This window comes from Suricata suricatta, chromosome 7, assembly GCF_006229205.1.
Source record: "Suricata suricatta isolate VVHF042 chromosome 7, meerkat_22Aug2017_6uvM2_HiC, whole genome shotgun sequence".
Classification (NCBI taxonomy): Eukaryota; Metazoa; Chordata; class Mammalia; order Carnivora; family Herpestidae; genus Suricata; species Suricata suricatta.
The window spans coordinates 20,643,640-20,660,076 of record NC_043706.1 but is presented as its reverse complement, the minus strand read 5'-3'; the positions used below and the strand labels follow the sequence as shown (position 1 = coordinate 20,660,076).

The 16,437-nt window shown below is 44.2% G+C and overlaps 1 pseudogene; it reads left to right on the top strand.

Annotated features, from left to right (window-relative positions):
* The first annotated feature begins 11,425 nt into the window (after nucleotides 1-11,425).
* LOC115296651 lies at nucleotides 11,426-12,839 on the top strand (annotated as a pseudogene).
* The last annotated feature ends 3,598 nt before the right edge of the window (nucleotides 12,840-16,437 follow it).

Sequence of the window (16,437 nt, the reverse complement as noted above, 5' to 3'; positions counted from 1 at the left end):
ATTCCATTGGTCTATGTGTCTGTTTTTGTGCCAATACCATACTGTCTTGATGATGACAGCTTTGTAGTAGAGGCTAAAGTCTAGGATTGTGATGCCTCCTGTTTTGGTTCCACCTTCCCTTCAGATTGTACTGCTTCTCATCTTCCGAAACATACCTTGTAATGTTATTTGTCAATAAATGTTTATTGCACCTCTAGAAAGCCTGATCTCAAACTTGCTATCACAGGAAATCATCTAAATTCTCTTTCGTGGGTTCATTCTTTACTGCCCTACTTTCTAATTCTGAAAGCATTCTCTGGCACTACTGTAAGTATGGCTTGCCATTTCCAGAGTGGAGAAAGAGAAAACTAATTACCTTTGTCCATTTTTAAAGCAACCTAGAGATTGTTTTGAGTCAGAGGGACACCATCAAAAGCTGATTATATTTAAAAAGAAATGTAATGTTTATAATATTTAACCTTTATAAGCATGCCAGCGTTCCACTTTCTCATCCTCCCTGTAACTGATCGCACCTCTAGAGGGTTTACAATGCCCCGGGGAACTGTGCTTTTCCTGTATTAACTATCTCAGTTAATCCCCCCAACAATTCTACAAGGATTTTTTGGGGGTGAGAAAATAGCGGCACAAAGTCCAGAAACTTGCCCAAGGTTACGCGGTTTGTCTCCTGAAGACAGGATTGAAATGCAGTAGGCAGACACAGAACCTGCTTGGACCCGTGCTGCTGCTAGTTCTCTTGAGGCTGGTGTTTCGGCAACATACATTGATGACGTGGTTTCAGATTCCAGGGTATGGGAAGCCTTTTATTCTGCCATGGTTTTCTGCGGATCATTTAGTGCCTTTTTCCAAACCCTTTTCCCACTTTAATCTGTGGCCCATAAAGCTGCTTCCCAGGTGTAACGCATTGGGAGGCTTAAAAGGATTTCATGTTTGGACAAATTCCTTTCGAATGTTGAGCAAGATAAGAAACAAGTTCTGACTAATATAGTAGAGGCCTAAGTAAAGAAGCCTTGGTAGTTTATAATGAAAATTTCCCATCCTAGCCAAGTCCACTTTTAAATGTTAATATCTCGTTGAAAAAAAGAAGATAAATGTAATACAGGCAGTGTCAGCTAGGAGATAATTTCTTTTCATCTTTTCTGGTTATTCTTTTTTTTAAATTTATTTAAATTCAAGTTAGTCAACATACAGTATAGTCTTGCCTTGGGGAATAGAATCCACTGATTCATCTTTTACATATGACAGCCAGTGCTCATCCCCAAAATTGCCTTTCTACAGGCCCATCACCCATTTAACCCTTTCCCCCACACTCCTGCCCTCCAGCAACCCTCAGTTTGTTCTCTGTATTTCAGAGTCTTTGATGATTTGCCTCCCTTTCTGTTTTTATATTATTTTTCCTTCCCTTCCCCTATGTTCATCCGTTGTGTTTCTCAAATTCCACATAGGAGTGAAATCATGATATTTGTCTTTCTCTGACTGACTTATTTCACTTAGCATAATACACTCTAGTTCCATCCATGTTGTTGCAAATGGCAAGATTTCATTCTTTTTCATTGCTGAGTAGTATTCCACTCTATATATGTATCACATCTTTATCCATTCATCAATTGATGGACATTTGGGCTCTTTCCATAATTTGGGTATTATTGGTAACGCTGCTATAAACATTGGGGTATCCTAAAGCTGGATTTCTCAACCCCAACACTATTGACATTTTAGGCCAGGCAATCCTTTCTTGTGGGGGTGCTCTGAACACTGTTAAGATGTTTAGCAGCATTAGATGTCAGCAACATTCTCCTCAACCTGTGAATTGTGACAACCCAAGGTCTTCAGACATTGCTACGTGCCCCCTAGGGGTAGTGAGTAGAGGGACAAATCCTCCCCCCAACCCAGCTGAGAACCATTCACTGGAATTCAATACAATTCATATTCTGCATATTTCATTACAAATATTGCCGCAAAGATTTCATGTCTTCATAATAGGTCTCCCTAGGCTTTATCTGCTCTTCTCCTTGTCCTTGGCTTTCAGAGCCTTCATCAGATAAACATTCCAGGCAATTTCCAGAAGGCAGCAGGCTGGCTGCTGTCTCAGGGAGCATAGTGATGGATGGTCCGTGAGTGAGACTCTAGGGCGGTGGGGAATACAGGTGGACTCTGCATGGTTGCTGCTTTAACTACAGACCTGGCTTGATCTCTGTGGGCATTGCACTGAAGCCTTTGTGAGCAACAGCATAACAGCTCCGACATTATTCCAGCAATTCCTTGTAGAAAGCAAATGTCTAATCTTTAATGGTATTGATAAATGTAAAGCATCTCGGCTTTAAATGCAATTTGCCTAAGGGCAAAGCAAGACTCTGATATCTTAGGAGAAAAGACAAATTTAGAACACACAAGATGAGTATCCTGACTGGAGATGTTAGTCATCTTTATTCCATATGTATGTGGGCTTATCTATGAATATGAGATATGTGGTAAGAAAATATTGTTCTGCTTCTTTGGATCAAGTTTAAGAGGACAAGTTACACAAGATTGCCCATGGTCAGCTTCTAGTTGACCTTCAACAATGATGCCTAAGAAGTCTACCACTGAGCATTTACTATGTACCAAATGCTGTCCCAAGTGCTTTACCTGGGGTGGGTCATTTAAACCATACAATAGCCCTAAGAAGTGAGTATCATTGTCCTCTCCATGGGACAGATGACATAGACTCAAGTTGGTCAAGTAATTTGACCAAGCTCATATTTCTAGCAAGCCATGAAACAGGATTTCAAACCAAAAGTTTATCCCCAAGGGATGTGTGTGTGTGTGTGTGTGTGTGTGTGTGTGTGTTGAATTTTTTAAAATTGTGGTAAAATATACTTAGTATAACATTTACCATTTTAGCTGCTTAAAGTGTGATAGTTCTGTGTGATTAAGTACATTTATACTGTTGTGCATCCACAGCACTTTTTCCATCTTCCCAAACGGAATCATGTTACCGATTAAGCACTAACTTCCCATCATCTCCCTCCCTGAGCCCCTGACAACCACCATTCTACTTCCTGTCTCTATGAATTTGACTGCTCCCTGTAAGTGGTGCCATACAGTGTTTGTCTTTTCATGACTGCCTTATTTCATTTAGCATAACGTCCTCAAGCTTCACCCAAGTTATAGCCTGTGTTACGATTTCCTTCCTTTTAAAAAAAATTATTTCATTTTATTTTTAGAGAGAGAGACAGAGAAAGTGCACAGGCAGGGGGAGAAAGGCAGAGGGAGAGAGAGAGAATTTCAAGCAGGCTCCATGCTCAGTGTGGAGCCCAATGCAGGGCTAGATCCCATGACTGCGAAGTCATGATCTGAGTCAAAAATCAAGAGTCTGGCACTCAACCAACTGAACCACCCAGGTGTCCCTAGGGTTTCCATCCTCCTTAAGGCCATTCATCTGCTGATGGATGTTTGGGTGCTTCCACTCTTTGGCTACTGTGAATAATGCTGCTATGAACATGGACATACAAATATCTTTTTGAAGTCCTGCTTTCAATTCTTTTAGATATATATCCAGCAGTGGACTTGCTGTGGTCATACGGTAATTCTATGTTTAGTTTCTTCAGGACTCATCAAACTAGTTCTGCACCATATTCTGACATTCCCATCAGCGGTACACCCTGGTTCCACTTTCTTCATATTCTCTCCAACATTTGTTTTTGTTTTTGATGGATGTGAGGCGTGACCCTAGGGGGTTGAAAGTTAGCTATATGTCAAGTCTATCCCTTCTAGATCTTCTCTTCTTTTTCAAAAAAATTTTTAAGTTTGTTGATTTATTTTGAGAGAGAGAGCACAAATGGGGGAGAAGCAGAGAGACAGAGGGAAAGACAGAGGGAGAAAGAGAGAATCCTAAGCAGGCTCCACACTGTCAGCACAAAGCCTGATGTGGTGTTCGAACTCAGGAACTGTGAGATCATGACCTGAGCCAGAGTCGACATTTAACCAACTGAGCCACCCAGGTGCCCCTAGACCTTTTTTTCTCAATTCAGTAGTTGCATGCACACATGCATGCACACATGTGAGTGCACACACACACACAGTGGAAAGATCTTGATCATAATATGGTAACTGATGAAATTTCTTGGCCATTACATTCCTCACTGCACTCAGCTTGGTTTTCTTAGCAGGCTGTTTAGGAGGATGGGAGGGCAGGAATGGATAATATAACACCCCCCCCAACCTCCAGCCTCCTGCATGTATACTTCTTTCCCCTCTTCTCTCTCTTACACTTTCAGAGTCCTCTGTAAGCACTTAGGAAACAGGAAAGAAATACATAAATCACATTTCAAGGGACATCAGCTTATTTCGATCCCATTAATTTAATGGGAACGACTTCTCAGGAAACTTGTTCTGACTTGATCAAGGGAGCTTGGTGTAGGCAAATTCTCCACCTGGCATACAGAACTTGGGCAAAAGGTGTGGCTGCCAAGGGAGACCGGAGTGACTCACACCTGCTTACGACTCAGCAGGGGCCCTACCCTAGACGTGTCCCTTTCTCCTCCTCCCTGTTTTCCCTCTGTCTGTTCCATGCTCTCAGGCCTTCCTCACTTCCAGGCATCCTGGGAAACAGTGGCTGAAATCACATGGTGATGAATCATAAGCCATCTGACCACTCTAGTGAAGGCAGTAACAATGACTCCTAAAGTTTCAAGACCTAAGGTCCCAACTCCCGAGCCAGGATAGTTTCAGAGCACCTGTATAGTTCAAAGGCCTCTGACCAGAGCTGCTTGCTCAAAAGGGAGGCTAGCTCTGAATCTGGACCAAAGCCAATTTCAGTTAGGATGCCAATGAACTTATGCAGCAAGTGAGTACTGTGAATTAGGCTTTGGGTGTATACTGGCAATTAAAAAAAAAATCTTCCAGTGCAGAATCATACAATTGTAGTATTTGAAGTCTGAAGGGACTTTTAGATCTATTATATCAAAGAATTCCAGGATTACAACAATGTGTATTATTGATCTTATCCAAAACTGTATTGTAACTGGCTGGTACTATCTCACCAGAACCCATTGTTAACTTTTCAGGAAACTTATGAGCCAGTTGACTTTGGTGGGATATTTACACCAGAGAAATTAGCAAGCAGTACGAATCAGGGCTTCCTTCTCCCCTCCCGCCCCTTCCATCCCAACAGTTGGTTGTTAAAGATTTACTAGCACGTCCTTGATCTTTTTATTTATGGATGAAAGGATTGAGCTCCAGAGAGGGGAAATGACTTACCTAGGATCATACTAATAATTAATGTCAGAATTTGAAGCCAAATCATTTGCATCCTTTTCCCGTGAATGGCTAGCTAAAGCATAGCTATTTCATCCAGCATCCTGTCAAAAAACAGAGCCATTAAGATGTTAATGCCATAACCACAGAAAGTAAGAGACAAATAGCTATCTTGAAAATAAGTTCTCAGGTGAAAGAGATTGCTTGCTATTTAGACCCATCCTGGAATTTCCTCTAGGAGTTAAGCTGAGTAACAAGCGGCATTTTTGTCAAACTTTTGTGGAATGCAACAGGGAGACCTGGACAGTCCCTCCTTTGTAACAACTTCAACAAGAAGAGGCTTGGTAGCTTCAGAAGAAAAAGTGGCATGTTTGGTAGATTAGGGGTGAACAGCCTGACTATAAGTAAGAAAGGATTCAGATATGTAGACTAAAATTCCATGACTGAGACTACGTTATCAGATTTGTTCTACTGTCTCTTGTGATGACTGTAGTTCCAAAGCAGAAACAAACATCAATGCTTATACATTATTATGACTGTAGTTCCAAAGCAGAAACAAACATCAATGCTTATACATTATTAGTCACAATGTGACTTTCCTATCCTTGCCCAGCAGAACGCAAAGCCCTGATTTAGGACTTTCACAGGATGGCAAAAGTAGAGAAAGCAGGGCTAGCTTTAAGCCAGGGGGACAGGCAAGGAGAGGGCAGATGGAAAAGATGGAAACCTTAACTGGGGTGCACATTCCAAGTGGGCCTCCAGAGCTGGTGCTCAGAAAGGCAGAGGGGTACCCATTCACAAAGGGCAGTGAGTCCAGAAGGAACGGGGTGGCTGAACAGTGTGTGGGATGTGGAAGAAAGACAGAATCCTAATACTTCCAAGGCAGAAGAGAAGGAATCTCTCTGGTTTTCATTTCTCCCACACTCCCTCTGAAATCCCTTACAGTTGTGCTGGTCAGACCTGCCTTACTGCTGGTAAGTCCTTCTCATCGTTTTCTAGAGGCTCTTTCTCCATCCCAGCCTCACCTGCAACAGTGTCAGCTACATCCCACTCTGAGAGAAACCCGCCTTCTGATCTCAGACACCCCACCCCCACCCCATGATTTCATCCTTTATAGGGTGGCAATCTCTTTAACCCATCACTGTACTCTTGGCCCTGAGTAGAGACAAGGTCTCATCTGAAGAGTGATGTGATTCCTAGTGTCACTGATCAGGACAAGAGGTCACTTGTGATGGGCAAAGGAGAAGAAAACTCAGGCCCTGGGTGGGTGGCCTTCCTGTCCAGACTTCAGATTCCAAGCATCAATGTAGGGACTCCTGTATAAGGTGGGGGGGGGGGCAGAAGGAAGCCAGTCAAGTAGAAATAGTCAAATCCTTGGAAGAGGGGAGCCCAGACAGGGACCTGAAGAAGTGATACAACCTTTGAGGATACGGCAGAGTCCTACTCCTCTTTGGGATGAAACCCATGAGGTTCTCGGAACAAGCTGACCATGCTAAGTTAGAACTGAGGGGCGCCTGGGTGGCTCAGTCGGTTAAGCGTCCAACTTCGGCTCAGGTCATGACCTCGCAGTTTGTGAGTTCGAGTGCCGCGTCAGGCTCTGTGTTGACAGCTCAGAACCTGGAGCCTGCTTCTGGTTCTGTGTCTCCCTCTCTCTCTCTGCCCTTCCCCTACTCATGTTCTGTCTCTCTCTGTCTCAAAAATAAATAAATGTTAAAAAAAAAAAGAACTGAATACTTTGCAAATCTGTTATTTGTTGTATTCTCTTTTGGTCTCTGTTAGTACTTGGAAAACTTTTTTTTTAAATCCCCAATAGCTGTTCTCGGTTATTTATTACTGAATGAACATACTGGTACAGTAGCAGAGAAAAATCATTTCCCTGATAAAACATATCCATTGTTCAGGCAGCTGTGATGTTGACAGAGTAATAGTCTAGGAGCACATGACCTTCAAGCAGCATAATTGTGCGCGATCCCTTAGAGGCCCAGCCTGGTCCTTCTCCAGTCCTTCCTCTCAGAGTTGTACCTGGTTTTGTTACCAGTTTTCATCTGAATCCACTGGGGAATGGGATGATTCCGCTTTTGTTTTTGTCCAGGAATTGCTTGATCCTGAAAGTCTTATGAGAAGACATGGTGAGGAACGGTCAACTGGACACAGAGAAAAGGAGAGAGAAGGACAAGTCTTCTTTAAAAAGCTCCAGTGTATGGAGTGCGTGGGTGGCTCAATCACATAAGTGTCTGACTCCTGGTTTTGGCTCAGGTAATGACCTCATGGTTGGTGAGATTGAGCCCCACGTAGGGCTCTGCACAGACAGTGTGGAGCCTGCTTTGGATGCTCTCTCTCCTTCTCTCTCTGCCTCTCCCCTTCTTGCACTCTCTCTCCCTCTCTCAAAATAAATAAATAAACTTTAAGAAAAAAAGTTCCAGTGTAACAGCGGTAGTAAGGGAGGAAGGGGAAGGGTTGTATGTATTTTTTGGGGTGGAAATACTAAATCGTTGAGTTTCTGGGTTTCAAGTGACTTTTCATCTATTTATTTATTTATTTATATTGTGAGAGAAAGGCTGCAGAGAGAGAAAGAGAGAAAATCCCACAAGGGGCAGACACAGAGAAAAGCGGGGCTTCCCTGAAGCAGGACTTGAACTCACAAACCATGAGCCAAAGTCAGATGCTTAACCAACTGAGCCACCCAGGCGCCCTGAAGTGACTTTTTATATCTGCCACCTCCTCTTTGCAATTCCTCTTCTGGACTTTGGAGCCTCCCCACTGCCCTGATCCTCCCCTCCCCCTTCTCAGGCTGCACCATGAGGCTGTTTCTGGCCCCTTGCTCTGTGTCCGTCCACCTTGCCCTCAACAATGCCAGCCCTTGTCAAGACCTCAGTTGTGACCTTTGTGCGGATGACTCCAAACCATTTTCTCCAGTCTTGACCTTTCTCCAGGCAAATTTCCAACCTTCCTCTGGGTCACACAGCCTCGAGAGGTGGTTGCTGTCATAACTCAGCATTTCCAAAGTGGAATTTAATTCTTTCAATCTAAGCTCAAAACTTTCAAAATGATCTTGGACAACTTCCTCACATCTAGTTATCAAAGCATATTGACCTCATGTGCGCTGATCTCTTCACACTCCCTCTTCTGTCCCACCTCCGTGTCCCCACCTAATCTGGGCTCCTGTTACCTCCTCGAAGCACCATCGCACGTCCTCCTAACTTGCCTCTCCCATTCCATTCTCCACCCATTCCAAGTCAACCTAGACCAACCTTGACAGATCTCCCTTCCCCAAGCCCAAAGATCTGTACTCCTTGGCCCAACGTGCCTCCCTCTGCCTGCCATTCAGGGTCACAGATGGTGGGTGCATCTTCACCAAACTCTGTCTCCACCTTTCCCCCAACATAAGCTCATGCTTCCCTGCCTGTTTCTTCTCTCAAGAATGTTCTCTCCTGCAACATCACCTGCCCAAAGTGCTTTTATCCTAATTCAAAATGCATTTATTTATTTATTTAAAAATTTTAAGATATTGATTTATTTTTGAGAGAGAGGGAGTGCAAACAGGGAAGGGTCAGAAAGAGAGGGAAACACAGAATCGAAGCAGGCTCCAGGCTCTATTCTGTCAGCACAGAGCCAGATGTGGGCTCCAACCCATGGACCTCAACATCATGACCTGAGCCAAAGTCGGACATTTAAGCAACGGAACCACCCAGGCACCCCAATACATATTTTTAAATTTTTATTTAATGTTTATTTATTTTTGTAAGAGAGAGCTTGAGCAGGGGAGGGGCAGAAAGAGAGGGAGACAGAGGATCTGAAGCGAGCTCTGAACTCACAGCAAAGATCTTGATGTGGTGCTTGAACTCATAAACCATGAGATCACCACCTAGGCTGAAATTTGACGCTCAACCGACAGAACCACCCAGGCACCCCTAATCCAAAATGCATTTTAAGTAACAGGTGGGCTCGGACTCTTTCCTGATACTCTCCCGATACTCCCGTGCAGCAGCAGAACCCTGCTCACTTCCTTCCTGCCCTGTATCATCACTGGGTCATGCTTGTTGCTGTTCATCGGCTGCTTCTTCCTTTCCCCACTGCAGGGAATGCTGCCCCCCTCTCACACAGTTCAGGCCAGAAGCTTTGGAAAATTCCTGATGCCATCCATTTTCTCACCCCGCACTAGGGTCCTCACAAATCAGTCTCTGAAACAGCTCTCTCACATCTGTCCCCTCTGGTCATCCTCCCTTGCCCTGCATGAGCTTAGGACATCCCCATCTGGGAGTTGGGGCAGGACTTTCCTTGTGGTACCGAGATAGGCAGCCTGCCATCTCCACCCAGCTCGCTACCTATGTGACTCCGGGGAGGTAGCTCGGCTTTTCTGAGCATCAATTTTCTCACCTGCAAAGGGTAAAAAAAAATAAATAAAATAAAATAAAGCAATTTCTCACCTAGCCCCCAGCTGCAGTAACACAAGAATAAATCCAACGCTGTCTATGCTACTGATGAGCTTTAAAAAAAATCCCACCTATAACTTTCAATACCAATAACTGTCAGAATAAAATTTTGTTGGTTTTTTCTTTTTGTTTTTTTCTTTTATATTTGTTGTGGGGTGGGTTTTTTCTTTTTTCTTTTTTTAATTTTTAATTTTGTTTTCTGTTTATTTATTATTTTTTATTGTTTTGTTTAGCCTGTAAGGCCATGCACGCTGTGACCCCACTGTACCTCTTACTGCTCTGGGGAGTCCCCAAGATAGAAAAGCAAGCAGGCCCCCCACATGCAACAAGCCCTTGCACACGCCCAGGTCTTGCAGGTGCTGTTATCGAGGTCTCTAATCATCCTGACCCGCCTCCACTTCACTCCTTGATGTCTTCCATGTCTCCTAACTCCTTTTGTTCTTCAAGACACAACTGAGTGGTCATCTTCTCTGAAAAGCCCCTCTGGTCTCCCTCCCACAGGAAATGTGCAGAGCGTTCCTCTGTATTCCAACCATCCTCACGCTTAGTCCATGCTGTTTTCCTCCCTGCTGGACTCGAGGCCCCCATCTTGTTGGACTTGATATCCCCAGGACTCAGCTCTGGACCTAGACTATATACACATCTAATAATTCTGTATTGAATGATTGAAGGAATGAATGAATCCTATCCTTGACCCCCACTCCCATATATTTTAAGCTCACCAAATACCAGGGTTATATTTCTTTTAACACCTGCTGGTTGGTCCTACACTAAATAGATTCTCAGTCAATACTTGGCTGTTTTAAGAACAGCAAGGGGGACAGTGTGGCACAAACACAGTGAGCAAAGGGGACAATAAGATGAGCCACAGGGGCCAGATAAGAATGGAGCTTTGAGGCCATGGGAAGAAAGAGTGTGGGCTTCGTGCAGGTGCAGTAGGACACTACCAGAGGGGCTGAAGTATATGAACTTCAGGTTTATAATTTTAAGCAAAGCCTGACAGCAAAGGCCACATGGTATATGATTTCATTGTATGACATATTTGTCATTTTCAGAACAGTCCCCAGGAAATACTCAGTTTTCTCATCCATAAGATAAAATTAGACCAACTGACCTCCAAGATCACATTTAGTTCCATGTTTTTAAAAAATTTCTTGTTAATAAAAATGATTGTTAAGCTAAAGGCATAGAATCTGGCATAGCAACCCCAGGGAAGGGATGCCTGTATTCTGCTTCAACAGCACTGTGATGTAGTGGGAATGAACTGAGAGATTTGGATTCATCACTGGTTTGAGCATTTACCACTGGGACGACCTTAGAAAAATCACTAAATCCTCTAAGTCTTTGTTTTTGTACCTCTAAAATATGGGCGCTCTAGGGGGTGGCTTTGATGGTCCCTCCCACAGAAAGTTTGAGTTCTAACCCATCCTCGCTTTCTGAAGGCAACCTAGGCCAGTCTTGGAATAAAGGACATATTCACCCACATTCTAAGAGTTTTAATAAAATTAATGCCATTGATTTTTTTTCTGGTAAGAAGACAAGAGATGGGGAGCCTGGGTGGCTCAGTCAGTTAAGCATCCGACTCTTGATATCGGCTCAGATCTTGAACTCAGGGTCGTGAGTTCAAGCCCCACATTGGGTCTATGCTGGGTGCAGAGTCAGCTACAAAAAAAAAAGGACTAAGAAAAATACATGGAATATATTGCATATTAAAAAGAATGTAGTAGCTCCTTCTTCAAGACAACACCAAATAATAGATGATGCCAGTGCTGCAGGAGGGCCCTGGAATGGGAGCTCACAGAGGCACAACTGAGGACAAGGAGTGGATCCCCGTCCCCAAGCTAGGCCACTTGATCAATGACATGAAGATGAAGACCCTGGAAGAGATCTATCTTTTCTCCCTGCCTATCAAGAACTCTGAGATCATTGACTTTTTCTTGGGGGCATTCCTGAAGGATAAGGTGTTTTGTTTTTTGTTTTTTAATGTTTACTTATTTTGAGAAAGAGAGAGACAGAGACAGAGCATGAGTGGGAGAGGGACAAAGAGAGAGGGAGACACAGAATCCAAAGCAGGATCCTGGCTCTAGCTGTCAGTACAGAGCCCGACCTGGGGCTTAAGCCCACGACCCACAAGATCATGACCTGAGCCAAAATCGCACACTTAATGGACTGAGCCATGCAGGCATCCCTCAAGGATGAGGTTTTGAAGATTATGACTGTGTAAACCAGACCGCTGCTGGCCAGTGGACCAGATTCAAGGCATTTGCTGCCATCGGAGATTATCGTGGACACGTTGATCTGGGCATTAAATGCTCCAAGGAGGTATTCACTGCCATTCATTGGGCCACCATACTGGACAAGCTTTCCATTGTTCCTGTGAGGCGAAGCTACTGGGGGAACAAGGTTGACAAGCCCCATACTGTCTCACTCAAGGTGACACTCCTGTGTCCCTGTGCTCATGTGTTTCATCCCTGCCCGCAGAGGCACTGGCATTGTCTCAGCCCCTGGACCCAAGAAGCAGTGGTGGTGGACTGTACTGACAACTGCCACCCCTCAGCCAGGGGCTTCTCTGCCACCCTGGGCAGTTTCAGCAAGGCCACTTTTTCTTTTTAAGTTTGTTTATTTATTTATTTTGTGAGAGACAGAGACAGCACAAGTGGGGGAGGGGGATAGAGAAAGGGAGAGAGAACCCCAAGCAGGCTCCATGCTGGCAGCTCCATGTGGGGCTTGAACTCACAAAAATGTGAGATCATGACCTGAGCTGAAACCAAGAGTTGGATGCTTTTTTTTTTTATGTTTGTTTATTTTTGATACAGAGAGAGACAGAACATCAGTGGGGGAGGGGAAGAGAGAGAAGGAGACACAGAACCGGAAGCAGGCTCCAGGTTCTGAGCTAGCTGTCAGCACAGAGCCTGACGCGGGGCTCGAACCCACTAACTGAGATCTGACCTGAGCCATAGTCGGAGGCTTAACCGACTGAGCCACCCAGGCGTCCCAATTAAGGCCACTTTTGATGTCATTTCTAAGACCTATAGCTATCTCACCCCTGACTCCTGGAAAGAGAAAGTGTTCACCAAGTCTCCCTGTCAGGAATTCACTGACCGTCTTGGAAAGACCCACACCGGCGTCTCCATGCAGAGGATCGCGGCTCCAGCTGTGGCCACTACATAGTTTTATACAAGAAGACTAAAGTGAAGTAAAGCCTGTAAAGGAAAAGAAAATAATGTGGTAGATTTATAAACACTGACATGGAAGATGTCCTACGAGTGTTGCCAAGTTAGAAAATGGAGTTAAAAAACAGTAAGTAGTGTAGACCTTATCTGCAGTTTCAGCTACCCGTGATCAACCTCAGTCTGGAAGCAGATGATGCGATGTATCGGCAGGTCGGTGGTAGCCTAGCGCTACATCAGGGTGCCTCCTCACTCGCCTCACTTCATCTCATTACGCGGACATTTGATCATCTTGCGTCATCGCGAGAAGAAGCAGAGTGAGTACAGTACAGGAAGCTGTGTTGAGAGAGAGACCACATTCACCTAACCTTTATTACAGTATATTCTTATAATTGTTTTATTTTATTATTGGATATTGTCGTTTATCTCTTGCTGTGTCTAATTTATAAATTAGACTTCATCATAGGCATGTACATATAGGAAAAAACAGTATATATAGGGTTGGGTACTCTGTGGTTTTAGGCACAGGTTCTTGGGATGGATCTCCCATGGATAAGGAGGTACAACTGCATGATATATCATTTTATAAGACAATAGTGTGTGCACATGTAAATACACAAATCTTTTCCTCGCTCAGTCTTTACTCTTACTATGCACTGCAATCTGCCCAGTGGCGCAAGGCAAACACACAGAAATCAGTCAATCTTGGGTTCTTCTCTTCCTTCACACCTTAGCTCTCTCTCTTCATCGGAGACAAGGGGGAAAGTCCATGGATGTTGGGAAGTTTAATGGTCTTGGGAGAGAAGACAATGCACCGATGAGGATTATAGAATAAACTGGAATGGATGTATCATTGGAGGAGAAAGAACTCTGCTGGCCGTGGTGGTCAGGGAAGAAGCATGAAGGGGTTGAGTTGGGCTCAAGGGGGGAGTCAGGCTAGATGAGGGCAGGCCAGAGGAGCAGGCAGGAGAGGGAACTGGAGGGAGTGTGTGTGGCATATCACAGGACAGGGGTTGCTACCGAGACAGGCTTGGCAAAGGCACTTGTGTTCATCTTCTAGGACTCCCACAACAGAGTTCCATCGATTGGGGTGTTTAAACAACACAAGTTCATTTTCTCAATTCTGGGGGCTGGAAGTCCAAGATCAAGGTGTTGGCAGGATTAATTCCTTCTGAGGCCTCTCTCCTTGGTCTCCTTGGTTTTCCCTCCATGTGTGTCTGTGTCCTAACCTCCTCCTTATATAAGGACACCGGGCAGACTGGATTAGAGTCTACCCTACTGACCTCATTTAAACTTAATCACCTCTTTAAAGACCCTGTCTCCAAATTCAGTCACATTTCAAGGTGCTGGGGGATAGTACTTCAATGTATAGGTTTTGAGGGAAACACAATTCAGTCCATCACAGTGCCAATGTCCAAGGTATGTAGTAGATGGTCAGGAAATGGTTGAAAGACTGAATAAATGAAGCACATGAGATTGCTTTGTTTATGTGCACAGCAGGAAATTTGTGGGACACTTAAAGTGGGAAAAATCATGGCGAGAAAGCCCAGATCCAAGCTCTAAGACACTCTTGAGCAAAAGAACCCCATGATGTTGGTGTTGTTGCAATCACATTAGATGACAATGTTCCACCTTGTGGTTTGGAGCAGAGGTGAGCCTGCGGGCAAAGAGATGATTTCAGTCAGGTGTAGGGTGACAAGAGTCTTGACTAGGGTGGTTGGCCATAGAATAAAGGCTGGAGACAGATGGATGTGCCCAGGGTGGGGTTGGGGGGCGGTGTTCCAAGCACCTCCACCCAGCTGATGTGTCAGTCAAGGCCATATTTTGTCTTCACCTTGAGAACAAGGAGTCCTCTAGATACTGGAAAGACAGTGGTTACCAAAGCTGTGTAAGATGATCTCATAGGTCCTGAGACACCAATGACTCCAAACTATTTTTTTTTTTTGACTCAGGCTCCTCTCACTTTGTTCCTACCCTGCAGCTGGGTCTACTCTGCCCTTGAATATGAATAGGTTGCACTAAGTCAGATTCTTATTGGTTGGCAGAGGCATTAAACTTATTCCTACCTTGTCTTGGATTTTGTGGTTCTCCCCCGAGTCACACCACTTGTACCCACTAGGATGCCCTCTTCCTTCTTCGCTTCCTCTGAAAATTGTATCTAGCTTTCAAGGCCCAGTTTATATACTGCCTTATCCACCCAGCTCTTGGTAGCACTACTGCTCGTGTAGGTCTGTCCCTTGGCTGAGCCCTAATAACACATATTTATACTGTAAGGTGTATCATGATGTTAAATAAGCTACCATGCCCATGCGTGAGATGTTTGGGACATTTATATACCCTGCAAACTCATGTATTTGTTACACTGTAAAACCTACTACATATTAAGTGCTCAACAAATTAATGCTGACCCTTGGGGTCCATATAAATGGAGTTAGTGGGCAAAAAAAGGGTAGAGATAGAATATGAACATATTTATTTCATTCCATAGAAATGGCCACAAAGTCCCAACCCCACCAGCTTACCCTGTACTTCCTTAATACTGCACAAAAAAAAGCACGAGCCCCAAGTCAAAGGGGCTCTTACACTTCCAAAAGGAGCTTCATGTGTAGGAACTCAAAGTTGATCTAACCTCATATGCATAATGTTGATAAAAGGGTTGAGTGGACCAGACTCTTGGCAGTCTAACCAGTCCTGGGAAGCAGGTAGGACCAACACTTCTGATAAGGATCAGGCAGAGGACCTGAGGGGAGCTGGCACCTGGCGGCCTTTGGGAAGGAAGGCAGGTGTTAGAATTCTCCTTAAGGGAAGAGACCAAAGGGGAATTGGCAGGTTTCCTGGAGAAATGTAAAAGCTGATCCTCAAATTCACACAGAATTGCAGGGAGCTATGAATAATGAAAAGAATCTTGGGAAAGAAGAACAAATTGAGAGGACTCACACTTTCTAATTTCAACACTGCAGTAATCAAATGAGTGTGGTGCTGGCATAAGGATAGACATATCGACCAACGGAATAAAATTGAGACTCCAGAGGTAAACTCATGTGTCTACGGTCAAATGATTTTCAACAAGGGTGCCAAGTCCATTCAGTGGGGGAGAGAACAGTCTTATCAACAACTGATGCTGGGAAAATGAGATTTCCCCATGCAAAAGAATGAAGTTCGGCTCTCATACACATACGCAAAAACTAACCAGATGGATCAATGACCTAAATGGTGGCATAAAACCGGGGCACCTGGGTTGAGCATTCAACTCTTGATTTTGGCTCAGGTCATGATCTCACGATTCATGGGATTAAGCCCTACTATCAGCATGGAGCCTGCTTCAAATTCTCTCTCTCCCTCTCTCTCTATGTCCCTCCCCTACTTTTGCTCTCTCTCTCTCTCTCAACACACAAAATAAATAAAGTTAAAAAAATTAAAAGGTTTTGTGCACCAAAGACATTACCAAGAAAGTGGAAAGCCAATCTATGGAATGGAAGAAAATATTTTCAAATCAAATATCAGATAAAGTTTTACCATCTAGATAATATAAAGAAATCCTAGGGGTGCCTGGGTGGCTCAGTCGGTTAAACATTGGTCCTCAGCCTGGGTCACAATCT